The 15035-nt window shown below is 37.0% G+C and overlaps 1 long non-coding RNA gene across 1 annotated transcript; it reads right to left on the bottom strand.

Annotated features, from left to right (window-relative positions):
• Positions 1 to 542: 542 nt before the first annotated feature.
• On the bottom strand, positions 543 to 14258 carry LOC131819890 (uncharacterized). Its single transcript, XR_009349379.1, has 3 exons — positions 14184 to 14258; positions 12497 to 12637; positions 543 to 1203 (listed from the first exon to the last, which is right to left on the bottom strand). It is a non-coding gene; the product is annotated as an uncharacterized LOC131819890 (long non-coding RNA).
• Positions 14259 to 15035: the final 777 nt, after the last annotated feature.

The following is a 15035-nucleotide window of genomic DNA, read 5'->3' as shown; positions in this document are numbered from 1 at the left end:
AGCCTCTTACGATTGTGGTGACAGTCAGTTTATGAAAATAAGCCAAAAGGATGAGAATGGCAGAGCAGAAAGATGGAGAGAACCAGAAAATTTGATAATTCTGTTAAGCTACTGAATTAATCAACCCTGGAATGACCCAATCTCCAATATTCTTGTTATATAAAATTTTCCTCAATGTTTAAGGTACTTATGGTGGAATTTTCTGTGTACATATTTTTTTAATCCTGACTGATACAAAAAAATAGGACTCCATTTAATTCTCCCCAAACCCCTAACATCCTAACATCACAAAAGTTGTAAGTTGCAAATTTGTGATTAAAATACAACTCTATCTGATTCCAAAACTCATATTCTTAAATGCCATGTCAAATCGATTTGCTAATAATACATTTAATACAAACAGTTCAAATGTTTTCATCCTCCTTAGTTCCTATAAGTGGATCTTGTCACTATTCTTTTCCCTTACCTACCTTCCATTCCTTCATATTTTTTTATTTTTATAGGGTCGAGTAGAGTATATGCATAACCAGTTGTCAGTTTTCCTTTATTAATACGTTCATTAGTATTTTTTTTCATTTTGTCTTGGACAAACCACATCATTGATCTTTAATGACCTCACTAACTAGTTAGTTACTAAAACTGGCATCTTCTTATTCAGCTGGAACTTTTTTCATATGAGAAACATAGCCCAGGGGAAAAAAACGCCTCTGGAGGAAGGCACTCCCTTAGGAGAAACCTTCTGTGATACTCTCTGTGTTGGCACGGGAATATTTTCTAAGTGACCTTGAGTTTCTTCACTCTTTTTTTTTCTTTTTCCCATGTAAAATCAGTTAGTGATTCACTATGAGTTGCTTATGGGCCTTACACAAAATGTCTCCAATTTTAAATGTGGGATTTGTGATTTTCATCCAGAAGATGGCAAATGATCCTGGAAACCACTTAGCTGAGTCACTTTGATACATCATGTGAACTTGCAGAAGTCCCAGCATATTTCATGGGGCACAGAGCCCTGCTGCCTGGGAAATTTTCATCTCCAAGATTTGAGTAAGACTGTCAGGATGAATTAGGATGAAATGCGACATTCATTATCCCTTCAACTTTCAAGAGGTGAGAAGGCAGATACAGCTTCTCTGTCAAAGGAGATTTGTCTTTTTGTGTAGTGAGATCAGCCAAGGAGTTACAGATAGGCTTGAGAGGACACATCTGAAAAATATTATATGACATAATATTTATAGTGGAAATCCCAAACATCTAAGGAGCTGCAAATAATAGGTAAATAAGAAAATAAGGTCCCTGATGAACAGCACTAAATCTCACGGTGTTAATTTGCTGTTAAGCTACATGCATCACTTTGAGAATAGGCCTTCAAGTTCTTACTCAGAAGCCATTACTCCTATTTTAGGCATCATTATAATAAATTGGGTTAACTTATTCTTGGTTCCTAACAAATGACACTCACAACATCAGAAGGAATGCGTTGTTTCAAGGAAGAGGATGGTTTTAATAACATGCATGTCTTTCGCAAGGGGGAGAAAATGGACACATGACAGACAGAAGCACCACTTCACAAAAGCATACTAGCCTATGGCTATTTATTAAGTGCCAACAAGTCAACAAGCTTTGAAATTTTCAGTGTTTTATGGCTCAGAATCATAATTAGAATTCATGTTTATGACTTCACATTAACAAGAAAAATTAATAATATTTGATACACTTGATTTTTCAGCTTTAGCCATGATGATTGAATGAGTAGCAGTGACCAAGTTTTCTTCCACTAAAACCATATAAATAATTTAAATAAGAAAATATTCATTATTCAAAAAGATTAACAAATTATATTCAAGTAAGTATCATTGAACAAAACTAGCTATGGATCTTTGTAAATATTCTTCTGCAGTAAAAAACCTAAGGATAAAAGCAACACAAATTGTAAGACTATCTGGGTGAAAAAAGACCTGATTTATAAAGTATGCGATGGAGAGAGAGCGATAGCTGAACGTCTGCAAAAGGACAACTTAGGGGATCCCTAGCAGACAGTCTGCCTCCCCCATAACAATCAGAGCCTTCCATGAACAAAAACAGTCTGGGAGGACTCTGGAGTCCACTTAGGAAACTTCAGCAACACATTAAAACCAAAAGTCTAAGAATAACCGAAGAAAAGGAGAAGGAAAACAGCTTCATTTTGCCTGCCTCATCCCGTGCCCCAAGCCAATGTGGCTCAAAACCAAAGGGGAGCTTCCCAGCTAGGAAGAGCTGCCCTCACTTGGAAGAGAAGAGTTGGGTGTGCAACCAGTTTAAGGTCCCACTTAAGCTTCAATCAGCTTCAGACGGGCAAATCTGAGACCTATAGAGGCAACTAGAAATGACGAGGGGTTTCCAGAAGCATCCGCGCAGCCGGAGTGATCACGGTTCACAGTGACCTGCTCTGCAGAGAAACCCTGCAGACTTTGCCAATGAAAAAACCAAAGGGCAGTGCAATCAAGGCAGACACCCTGAAGATTTCCCCAGCTTCTGCCCCACAGGTATTAGCAATTGCCATCTCAGTCCCTCCCACTTCCGACCCACCCTTCCCCACTCCCCAGCCCTGCTAAAACCCAGGAACTACCTTGGCAGCCAGCCCGGCCTCCCCAGATTCATGAGTGCAGGATATTTCACTGGATTGCTGCAGCTGACCCCCCACTACCATGCATGTACTCAGGACGAGCCCCTCCAGCTGTGCACTTCATGCCACTGACCTGACACCTGTCACCACCCTCCACTGCAGTGCACACCTGCAAGGAGACTGCGCAACCACAGGAAAGCCCAGTGACAACACCCAGGGCCCTCACAGATGCCCCTGGGCCCCAGCCAAGCCCTGTCTTCTGTCACTGGCCTCCGCTGCCATGCCCTGTGGCAAAACCCAGAGAACAGAGTAACGCACACTGACCACCAGGGCTCCAGCGGCTACCAGAATACCCACAGTTGGCCCCAGCCCATGCTTCCTGCCCTGGGCCCCACCAGTACATGTGTGTCTGCAACCAGCCCCCCCACCACACAGGTACCTGCAGCTGGCCCCCAGAGCCGAGTGTACCCACGCCAATGGCTCTGGTCTTGTCCAGTCCACTGGACCTTAAGGCACTGCAGAGGACCGCAGCAGCCCGTAGACCCAACTATATCATATTCACATTGCCAATAAGTAACAGACATTCCCAAATAAATCAGAATGAATGAGCTAAAACCAACACCTGGAGGAGTAATGAGAGTATTGAGTAATAAGAGCACAGAAATCAAGCATATATAAGAAATATGGATTTAGGGATGCCTGGGTGGTTCAGTTGGTTAAGCGTCTGCCTTCAGCTCAGGTCATGATGCCAGGGTCCTGGGTTGAACCCCACATCAGGCTCCCTGCTCTGCAGGGAGTCTGCTTCTCCCTCTGCCTCTGCTGCTCCCCTGTTTGTGCTCTGACAAATAAATAATAAAGTCTTTTTTAAAAAAAGAAATATGGATTTCAATAAAAAACTTAATTGTATAAGTTTCAAGCCCAAAAGTCTTATCACATTTATTTATTAAAAATCATATCACATTTCTCAGAAGGTATAACATATCACCCATATTGACCGAATATAACAAATTATCGTTCATCTGTTTCCACAACAGAAAGACATTTTCAGTTTTAACAAAGCCTTGGAAAATTTACTAACTTTTCTATAAAAATCATGAATGTGTATTCCAGAGAACTAATGATTAAATGTAAGAAAGAACACACGTGTGAAGACACTTCTATATTACAGATATATAATGATTATTGAACTGAAACTCCACAGGGTAAGAAGACTGATATGAGAAGAAATGTTAATAAATATAATTATTAAACTTTTTGGGTTAAAATGAAATCATAAAAGATCATAGCTGCAGGATGTTAGAGTCGTATATATGAGAAACATCAGAGACAAATAAGCAAAGAAAGGCAAATCTAAGTACATGATTTCTTACTTTACTTATTTCCATTTACAGAGCCCCGTTACTTGCAAAATTATCCTCAATTTAAAGATTAAATTGGGCTTTTTGCCTTGTTGCATGCAAGAGCAAGATGGGTCCACCAGCAGCACTCTGGGAAGCCATCTGAGGAAATCTGGCCAGGGTTCTCATTCTTGACACGTCTGTTCAAACTGGCGCGGTCTGATCCAGAAATATGCCCTCCATTCATGCTGCCATGTTTCCATCAGTGCACAAAGGATTAAGTTGCCTTAAGGGAACTTCCTTGAATAGGTCACCCAAGAGACCTACCTTAACTGTGTAGATAACCACCATAACTACCCTAATGCTAACTCACTGTACATAAAATAAAAATACTTCAATTATGAGTGTTTTAATGTGAAAAAAATTAAAAATTAAAATTAAATTGGGATATTCATAGAATTCAACATGTTTGACAATTTTTTTTTAAAGTATCACAAGTTAATATTAAGTGTTACATTGCAGATCATCGTCTTTATTTTTTTAAATAAAAATACTTTGAATACCAAGAGGCTGATCCAAGTTTTCTTTTGTGGAGAAAAAGGAAATCATTACAGCGAATTTTAAAAACTAATGCCAAAAACATTTTAAAAAATACAAAAGAAACCCCATAAAATTCTATTAATTACTTAACAGACCTCCAGAACACTTTCTCTTATTTTATATCTGATATTTCTTTTTTTAATATCTGATCTTCTTGATCATCTATTTAGGGATGATTTTTTGTTTTGCTTTATTCATTTTTAACTTATATACCATATAGTGTATGTAAATTAAATGTACAGTTCTATGAGTTTGACACTACCACAACCAAGGTACAGAATAGGTCCATTGCCCCAAGTAATCCCTTCTGTGACCAGCTCCTCATAACCACTGACCCATTTGTTTTCTTCCCATAATTTTACCTTTGACAGAAACTGGAATCACAGAGTATGTTGTCTTCATAGTCTTGCTACTTTCATTCAGCATAATGCATTTGAAGTTCAACTATATTGTTAAATTTAGCAATAATTTTTTTTCTTTCTTATTGGTCAGTTGCATTCCAATGTATGGAAGTTCCATAAATGCTTATGAATTCCCCCTTTGAAGAATATTTGGGTTATTTCCAATTGGGAAATTTATGAATGAAATACCTGTAAAGTTTTTCATGGGAACACAAGTTATTTCTTTTGAGTGTAATACTGTGGAATAGTTTCTAGGTCGTGTAGTAAGTGTATATATACTGACTTTTACGTGGAACTTCTAAACTATTTTCTGAAATGTCTGTCTCTCATTTTGCGTTTTTACTAGCAATATATGGGAGCTCCCCTTGTATATTCTCACCAGAACTTGTAAGAGTTTTCTGTCTATCTGTTTGTTTTTCTCATCCTAATCTGTATTTAATGGTATCTTGCCATTTTAATCTGCATTTTTCTACTTGCTAATCTTTTTATGCATTTATTTGTCAGCTGTGTGTGTTCTTTGGTGAGGTGTCTAATCTGATCTTTTACCCATTTTTAATTAAGTGTTTGCTTTCTTAATATTAATTTTAAGAGTTTTCATATATACTTAATACATCTTTATGAAATGTGTGATTTGAAATATTTTCACCCTGTCTTCGGTTTGTCTTTTCATTTTCTTAAAAGTGACTTTTGCAAAGAAATGTTTAATTTTGATAAAGTTTATCTCATTCACTTTTTAATTGTGCTTTTGTCATCACAAAGACACCAAATAATTAATTCTAAGAACTCTTTAAAAATAATCCAAGATCATAGAGACTTTCTCTGATATTTTCTCCTAGAAATTTAACAATTCTAGGATTCACATTTAAGTCTATGATCTGTTTTGGGTTAATTTTTGTATCGAGTGCAAGGCATGGATCTGTTGGGGGTTTGTTTTTGTGTGTGTTGTGTTTTCCTTTTTTTGTTTTTCTACCTGTGGATGTTTAATTATATTAGCACTATTTGTTGAAAAGACTCTTTTCTCCATTGAATTGCTTTTGTATCTTTGTTAAAAGTCATTTGACAATATCAGTGTGAGTCTATTTCTGGATTCTCTCTTCTGGTCTGTCTACACTAATACCACACACTCTTGATTTCTTTTTTTTTTTTTAAGATTTTATTTATTTATTTGACAGAGAGAAATCACAAGTAGATGGAGAGGCAGGCAGAGAGAGAGAGAGGAGGAAGCAGGCTCCCTGCCAAGCAGAGAGCCCGATGCGGGACTCGATCCCAGGACCCTGAGGATCATGACCTGAGCCGAAGGCAGCGGCTTAACCCACTGAGCCACCCAGGCGCCCCACACTCTTGATTTCTATAACTTTTTCGTAAGTCTTAAAATTGGGTGAGTTTTCCTAGCATTTTTCTTCACATTCAAAGCTGTTTGGGCTATTCTAATTCTTTCCGTATAAATTTTGGAATCACTTCATTACTATGTGCAAAAAAAAAATTGTTTCAGATTTTGATTGGGAGTGCATTAGATCTATAGATCACTTAAAGAAATTTGACATGTTAATAATATTGAATCTTCAGTCCATGGGCATAGATTTCTTTCTATTTATTTTCATCTTTTTTGATATTTCCCCATCAATCTTTTGTGGTTTTCAGCATACAGATTCTGTATATATTTTGATAGATTTATACCTAAGTGTTTTATTTTTTGGCATTGTATTTTTAAAGATTTTTAGTATCATTTTAACTCAATTTTCTATTGTTATTGCCAATATATAGAAATATAATTTATTTTTGTATATTCACCATGTATCCTATGACCTTCCTAAGCTCATTTGTTAAAGAGCTTTTTTATGGATTTCTAGGGATATATACTTAATTCTGGGGTGTATAAATAGGGATAGTATCATTTCTCCCTTTCTAAACTGTATACTACTTATTTATTTTTCTTTTTTTATTGCCTTGCCTGGGACTTTCACTATGATTTTGAACAGTAGTGGTAAAAGTGGACACCCTTGCTTTGTTTCCAATCTTAGTAAGTCAATCCTTCCCCATTAAATTTGAAGTTAGCTGTTGTTTGTTTTGTCTTGTTTTGTTTTGTTTGTTTCGTGAATACCTGTATTAATTTGCTCAGGCTGCCATAACAAAGTACCACAGTCTAGATGATGTAAGCCAGTGGAATGTATGTCTCACAGTTCCGAAGGGTAGAAGTCCACAATCAGGATGTCAGAAGGTTTGATTTCTTCTGAGGCCTCCTTCCTTGGCTTGCTGGTGGCTGCTTTGTCACTGTGTCCTCTTGTGGCTTTTTCTCTGTGTCCAAATTTCCTCTTCTAACAAGGTCCTTCATCAGACTGAGGAATTTCCTTGTTATTCCCAGTTTGCAGAGAGTTTTTTCATTGAAAGGATTCAAACTGTGTCAAATGCTCTTCTGCATGTTTCTGAAAAGATTGTATGATTTCTCTTCTTTAGTTTGTTGACATAAATTGTATTGATTGATTTCTTTAGTTCTTAATTAGTCCTGCATTCTCAAGATAAACCTCGGTCATGCTATGCTATCATATTTTATACTATTTGATATGCTAAAACAGCTAAAGCTGTTTGCATCTGTGATAATAACAGGTAGTGGTCTTTAGCTTTTTATTTTTTCTTGAAATATCTTTGGCTTTAGAATCAGGGCAATTCTGAGCTCATTAAATGAGTTGATTCTCAGCTTCAGGAAGGCAACTCCTCCAGGCATTCCAACAGAAGAGTGCTCACCCGCATGCCTTGGCCTTCCAAAGGCCTACACCCTTCTCAGAAACATTCCTTCACCCCCAGCAACCTCTGTGTTACCTTTAAGTAAGCCAGATATTGTGGCTGATTTCATATTCTACATAACCCCAACAATTATATATATATATATGTACATATACATATATATATATATGGTTTTAAAATGAAAAAATGTCTTTATACACACACACACATATATAATATACATCTTATTTTCAAGGGCACATCAATATTCATGATATAACCATTTGCTAAGTCACCAAAAAAGTCTAAATATAATTTATGGGTATATTAATTCTTACTTTTAATGCATTGATTACAATATATCAATTTATAAATTAAAGGTAAAATATTTATAAATGTTTAGAAATATTTCCCGATGAAGTAATTGAATTAAAGAAAAAAAATCAGAATATTTAGGAAAAAATGAAAATACTGAACAAATACAGTATATAAATACAGAAGAAATAAATAAATGCAGTTAAAACATTTTTACTAAAAATAATTTTTAAATTTACATTCTCTTATTATTTAATAGACAATTCAACCAAATTTATAGAAAACTTGTGGTTTAAAATTTTTAAATATGAACAAAAATGTAATAAATTTGAAAATCAAAATGAGAATGATAAGCTTCTGGTAAATTTTAATCTGAAATCTCCAGAATTTAAGTTAGAAACCTTACAAAGAATTATTTCAGTAACAAAGTGAAAAAGTCATCCAAGAGCTACTCTGAACCACACTTGTGGAAGGAGGTCAGTTAAACCTGACAAGCCCTTTGGAGAAAGCTTTCAAGCTTTCAAATTGATGATTTCCTTATAATTCACACTTAAAAGCCCAGGAAAAATTCTGAAATCATTTAATTTATTTCACAAAATGAACGTGGTCTTTCCCACCCAAATTTGTCTAATGTCAAAATGCTCTATCTCACTTATGAACATAGGTGTGAAAAATCTATTTTTATAATGATGGACTACCATATAGAATTTAGTTATACCATATAAAATAACCCACTATAACTAAGTGTGGTTATCTCAAAAATTCAAGAATTTCCCAATATGAAGAAGTCATTTTAAGTAGCATTTTAGTTCAACAAGAAAAAAAATATAATAAATTTCATCAATGATGAAAAGATTTAGGGACAGACTGAGACTTGCCTGAGCCCCATCAAGAAGCCCCAGAGAGGAGAAGACTAACAGGTGCGTTCCAAGAGCCCTGCAGAAGAGGTTGCAGACATGTGTTTGTTTCTGAGCACAGGGAACCAAGAAGAAACAATTGCAGAGTCTGTGAATAAAAGCGGCTGATTAGAGCTGGGATAACGGCCAATAGCAGATTGTGCTAAAGAAAGTTGTACCAAGAGGAACCAGAACATGAGAATTACTATTTATGAGATGGGTGGTGGAAATAAAGTAAGGGTGAGCAGACTGAGAGTCAGGAGCCAGATCACCCAGGTTCTTCCTCTCACACGGTCTTGCAGGCTTTACTTGGCTGGGAGGGGCTTCCTAAAATTACAAAACTACGCCAGAGAAGTTTTCTAATAAGTTCCAATACATCATTCCAATGTTCGGTAACATAATAAAGAATACCTATGTTAAATACTGAAATGGCGTTTTGAAAGCATTTCTTTTAAATAAAAATATAAGCTTAAGTTTATTAATACTGTGATTAAAATTCTAGTTTTGCAATAAATGAAGAAATGAAAGTTCTGGTTATAAAATAAAGAAAATGAAAAAAAAATCCTGTAAATACGGGGAGAAAAGCAATCATTTTTATTATTATTTTATCTATAAAACCCCCAAAATCAACTAAAACAAATTATTAGAGGGGCGCCTGGTTGGCTCAGCTGGTTAAGTGTCTGCCTTCAGCTCAAGTCATGATCCCAGAGCCCTGGGAATGAGTCCTTCTTTGGGGCAACATTTTTAAGGCAGCCCACCCCAACATTACAGGAAAATTCCACCCTGTCCACTGCCTCTCTTGATCAAGTCCAACTACCAGTTTACTCTGTATGAAAGGACGTGTAAGTGAATTCTATAAACTGAAGATCACTCCATAAATGCTCAAGAATACTATTTCTTGAGCGTGATCCCAGGCACCTGAGTACTGCCAAAGACACTGAGTAATCTGAAAGGGAAAACCGTGCTCTCCAAGATCACATGGGCACATTGTTACCTGGAAATTGTTCCGTCTCTCTCAGTGTAATGATCTGCATCGTCTTCCCGCAATGATTTTCACACATCTTTTTTGCTATCCTTACGTAACCAATCCCACCCATTATCTTTTATTCTAGACAGATGACCACATTTCCTATTTGACCAAGAAAATTGAGACCCTATGAAACAAGGTTCCTCAATTTTCCTAATCTCTCACAGGATCTATAAAACCTCACTGGGTATTTGCAATCCTGTTCTTGTTCTCTTTGCTCTCTGAGGGGGAAAGATACCTCTTCTTTTTGCCAAAGTAACTCACTCTACTCACTTTGGATCTCATTCTGCATAACATCCCTTGGGGATTTTTCCAGCGGTTTTTGCCTTCCTCCCTCATACAACTTCTTTACTGCTGATCTATTTCCCTGTACCTCACACCCTTATCCTTTCACCATAGAAGTAACCCTTCCCAGTCATCAAACCTCTTGAATAGTAGTTGCCTCTTCAACTTGATCCACATCCACACAGTCTAACAGTGTACAACCCAGCTTCTGCTGCCACCAATGTTTTGAAATCGTAGATAAATCCTAAGCACCAAATCCAACTACCTTTTCTCACTCTTCGCCCTCCTTGACCTCTTGATAGCATATCATGTTTTCCTTATTTTCTTGACTTCAGCATCTTCCTTGCTCCCATGAAAGTTACTTTTGGGTTTCCTTCTCTGGCTCATTTTCCTTTTCATTTCCCCTAAACGCTGATGTTTTCATCAAGATGACATTTCTTTCTCATTCAGAGAGATTACACTCACTACGTTTCACCAATGACTTCGGTTGTGCCTCTTTATCAAAAGCTACCGTCACTCTATTTCCACTTTCCTTAAAAATGTTATATATGTCATCCTGAAACCTCAAACCCAATATAAACTAAATGAAAGTCATTTCTCTTTAACCTGATTAACCTCAGAGAAAATTACTCTTGTCTTTGAAAATATTTGCTAACTGAACTGTTTGTGCATAAACCTGATCAAGAAACTCAAAGCCACTTTGCCTCTACTTATGTGTTGATTGACTAACGTGAGACTCCTTTGATTAGCCAGATACACCAGGGATGCCCAACTTTTCTGTGTTTTCCATGTTCTCACCTGTCTGTCTCTCCATACTACCTCCTTTAAAAAGACTTCTCTATTATTTTGACTTATTCATAATTTTTCTTTTATCAAACTAATATATATCTATTGTATAAAATTTGGAAAATACAGGGACATCTGGGTGGCTCAGTGGGTTAAAGCCTCTGCCTTCGGCTCAGGTCATGATCCCAGGGTCCTGGGATCGAGCCCCACATCAGGCTCTCTGCTCAGTGGGAAGCCTGCTTCCTCCTCTCTCTCTGCCTGCCTCTCTGCCTACTTGTGATCTGTCTGTCAAATAAATAAATAAAAATGAAAAAAAATTTGGAAAATGCAAAAGCATTTTAAACATAAGTAAACTTGGGGTGCTTCGGTGGCTCAGTAAGTTAAGTGTCTGACTCTTGATTTCGGCTCAGGTCGTGATCTCAGGATTGTGAAAGCGAGCACCACATCAGGCTCCACACTGAGTGTGGAGTCTGCTTGGGATTCTTTCTCTCCCTCTGCTCCTCCCCAGTTCCCTCTCTCCCTCCTCAAGAAAAAAACAAAAAACAAAAAACACTTGCCTGAAATCTTAGCATCCAGAACTTTGTTCACACACACACACACACACACACACACACACACACACACATATGCAGGATACATACTTATCTATACACACAAAGATATATATATACATATCATTCATTTATAGATAAATACAGATATAAAATTCTAATCTGTTTTCTCTGGGAGTACAGTTCAACAATAAATTCTGCCAATTACCAACTATGTAATCTCAAAGGACTTAATTTATTTAATTATAAATAGAGAAAACTGTACCTATATTTTAGGTTTATTATGCAGATTTTTTAAAAATATTAAAACCAGCACAGAGTACCATATAGTAATCAATGGAACACATTAGCTTTTTTCCCCCATTGGACATTTTTATGTCATTAAATATTCTTCAAAATATTATCATTAACTGCTTCATAGTTTTCCACAGCATGAGTGACAAAATGTATTTACCCTGTGCCCTACTACTTGATATTTAGCTGGATTCTAATTTTCTGCAACTATAAGTAATACTGAAGTTAATATCTCTGTGCACATCTAACATAGTCATAATTGACATCATTTATTTACTGTTTACTTTGTGCCTGTCACTGGGCTAAGTACCTGAGTTACCTCATTTAACCCTCATTGTCATGAGTCTCATTCCATTCGTGAGGAGAGAACAGCCTTGAGAAGGTAAATCACTTGCCTCCTGCCAACCAGTAAGTGCAGAAAGCAGGGCTCCGACTCAGTTCCTCTGACCTACAAAGTCTCTGCTTATAACCATTTCACCACACTGCCTTCTCAGATTCCTGACAGACATTCCTGAAAAAGGAATTTCTAAAATGAAATGACATTTGATAAATGTTATAAAATGATACTTCTGAAACTCTAGGCCAAGTTATACTCCCACGAGGCAAGTGTGATGCTGTCTACTTGCTCACATTTGGGCATTGTTAAAACAACCGTAGCCAGTTTGATCCTGAAAATCATACCTGCTGTTGTGGGGGTTGCAGGTTGGAGGCTTTCACGACCAAGATGGTATCTCAGGCAGCACGGAGAAATGCCCACATCCTCTTCTCTGGCAGTACCTTCCTTGCTGTAAGGTTTCTGAGGAGAATGTGCTTCAGGAAATACTGAGTAAGAAGCAAAGGATCACTTTATTACTTCTCAGGCCACTGCCCAAGAACCCTCTGTGCTCTTGTTCTGATAATTAGGGCTTAGAAGATGCCAGAGATCTAAGCAAGAGTCCTTTCCCCACTAATTGGATGTCTGATCTTGAGATCTTATGATCTTTTGGCTCTCCATGCGGAGGAAAAAAATTGAAGACTTACTTTCAGTCATTTTTTCCTTTATTCCAGAAATTTATTAAGCATCTACCTTCTGCCAGGTTTGCTCTGGGAGCTATGGATACAGCAATGAATGGAATACATTGAAGTCCTTCCCCTTATTGAGCTCACATTTCACAGATGAGATAAATAGTATTTATTATTTCTTTGTTTATAGTTTATTTTATCTATGGAATAAACAAAACTGTATTTTATGTATTTTGTATTTAACATAAATTCTGTAAAATACTATATATTATATATGGTATACAAGTAGTATACTATGTATATAGTATATATGTATATGTAATTCCTTACAGTGTTAGAATTATGAAGGAAGTAATTCAGAGTAAGGGAAAAGAGAGTGACGTGGACTTCTATCTTATATGGGTGGTCAAGGTAGATCTTACTGAGACATAAACCTGACATAGGGAGAGATAAATTTAAGCATTTAAAATAAATTCTTCCCACTACATTTGTTTTAATTCATATCCCTTCAATTATAAGTGAGGCTGAATATGTTTCCATATGTTTCTTGGCAATCATTATTTATATGTGTGTGAATCTGGAGGGGCGGGGAAGGGGGCTTTGTCTATCACAAAGTCATTTTTGATCCCCAACAAAATTGATTTAATCTTACTTGGAAGTTAAATAAAATTGTGTCTGTGTTTCTTGTGTGCTTATCATGTTCCACCTAGTATTTCAAATATTTTTTGCTTGGCTTATCTTCAAAGTGTAAATCTTTTGAAGTCTGCAATTACTTATTTAATCTGCATCACCCTTCCTGTGTCGCTTAATGTGCTGTATGTGGTAGGGGTTCAATAAACCTTTCTTGAATTAGGCTGAATCATGAGTGGACAGGGACTTGATCTCAGATAACCTTAGATTATCTTTCCAAGTCTTTAGGTATTTTTGCTTTATTCTTAACATGAGTTTACTGATGATTTGTGTCCTGTGACTATGTACAGACACAGGGAAAACAGTCACATTATTTTTAATTTTCTTGATATTATACACAAGTTTATTTCAATATAATAGAGTCCTCTGATCTCTAATTATTTCTGCACAAATATTTCTTCCTTTCTATGATTGGCTCTCTCTCTCAATTTTCATTTGCTCTTTGTCCTCGAACCGATGTTATCTATCTTGGCAGTGACTACAGTATTCAACGACCCGGTCCCAGAGTCATTACTAGGCAGCCCTTGTCTTCAGCAATTCCACCTTTCCCCGAATTTGTACAAAGCCCCAAGGAGCTACTGAGAAACACGACTATATTAAAATACAAATGTTATATTATTTTTAATGACATAATAATATTAACATCCAATACCCAAAATGAAATCAAGTTGCTTACCCTGGCATTATTCTAACTGCAGCTTCCCCCAGTCTCCAAAAGTAGAGCGTTCTGTGAAAGCTTTCATAAGCCAAAACGACCTAGAGCAAAGAAGCAACGATCATTCATTTATATGGAAAATGTTTTGAGCGTTGCCAGATTCAGAAGGTAACCTCTCTTATGCTATCCTGATACCTTAAGAGACATGTCGCTAACAGATGCACAAACTAAATTGAGATAAAGCACAGATGCTCACAGACACAATTCGAAGTTCTGGCAGCTTAGCACCCAAGTGTAATTCCCAGGGAAGGAGTTTGACGGTGACACTGTGGACACTCTCGGGGTGCACGCTGCCTCCCTAATGACTCACTGGGAAACAGACCATGAACACTATTTTCACTCTCCGCCTTTTTCATAAAAGCAAAAATCCTCCTCAGATTTCTTTCAGTTAGTGAAAACAGTGCAACCTTTGGAAATGTGAGGGATACCAGGTGTGAGACTAAATGTTAAAATAAAGGAAACATGTTCCTAAATAAAGCCAAGCTACTGTAGTATTAGAAATGGTGAGGTTAGAACCTGTTTGTCTTGTCATGGCGTAACATCATGTCTAGAGAATTTAGCTTTGGTAAGCAGTCATTCCTACTTATGATCCCGTGATACAGTGATAATAGAACAGGAAAGAATAGTGTGCTTGAAGGGACACAAACCAGTCCCATATATCCATGCTAAGGAAACCACTGGACCTCAACAGGAACAAGAGAACCAGTCACTGAGTTCCCCAGAGTCCAACAAGCCTGTGCAAAGCTGGTTGCAAAGTGGTGGCTGGAACCGGAAACCTTTGGCAGCCGAAGGATCTGGAAACAGGAGGTCAAA

The sequence above is a fragment of the Mustela lutreola genome, chromosome 1, assembly GCF_030435805.1.
Source record: "Mustela lutreola isolate mMusLut2 chromosome 1, mMusLut2.pri, whole genome shotgun sequence".
Classification (NCBI taxonomy): Eukaryota; Metazoa; Chordata; class Mammalia; order Carnivora; family Mustelidae; genus Mustela; species Mustela lutreola.
Note: the sequence above shows the minus strand (reverse complement) of the source record. Positions and strands in the feature narration are given on the sequence as shown.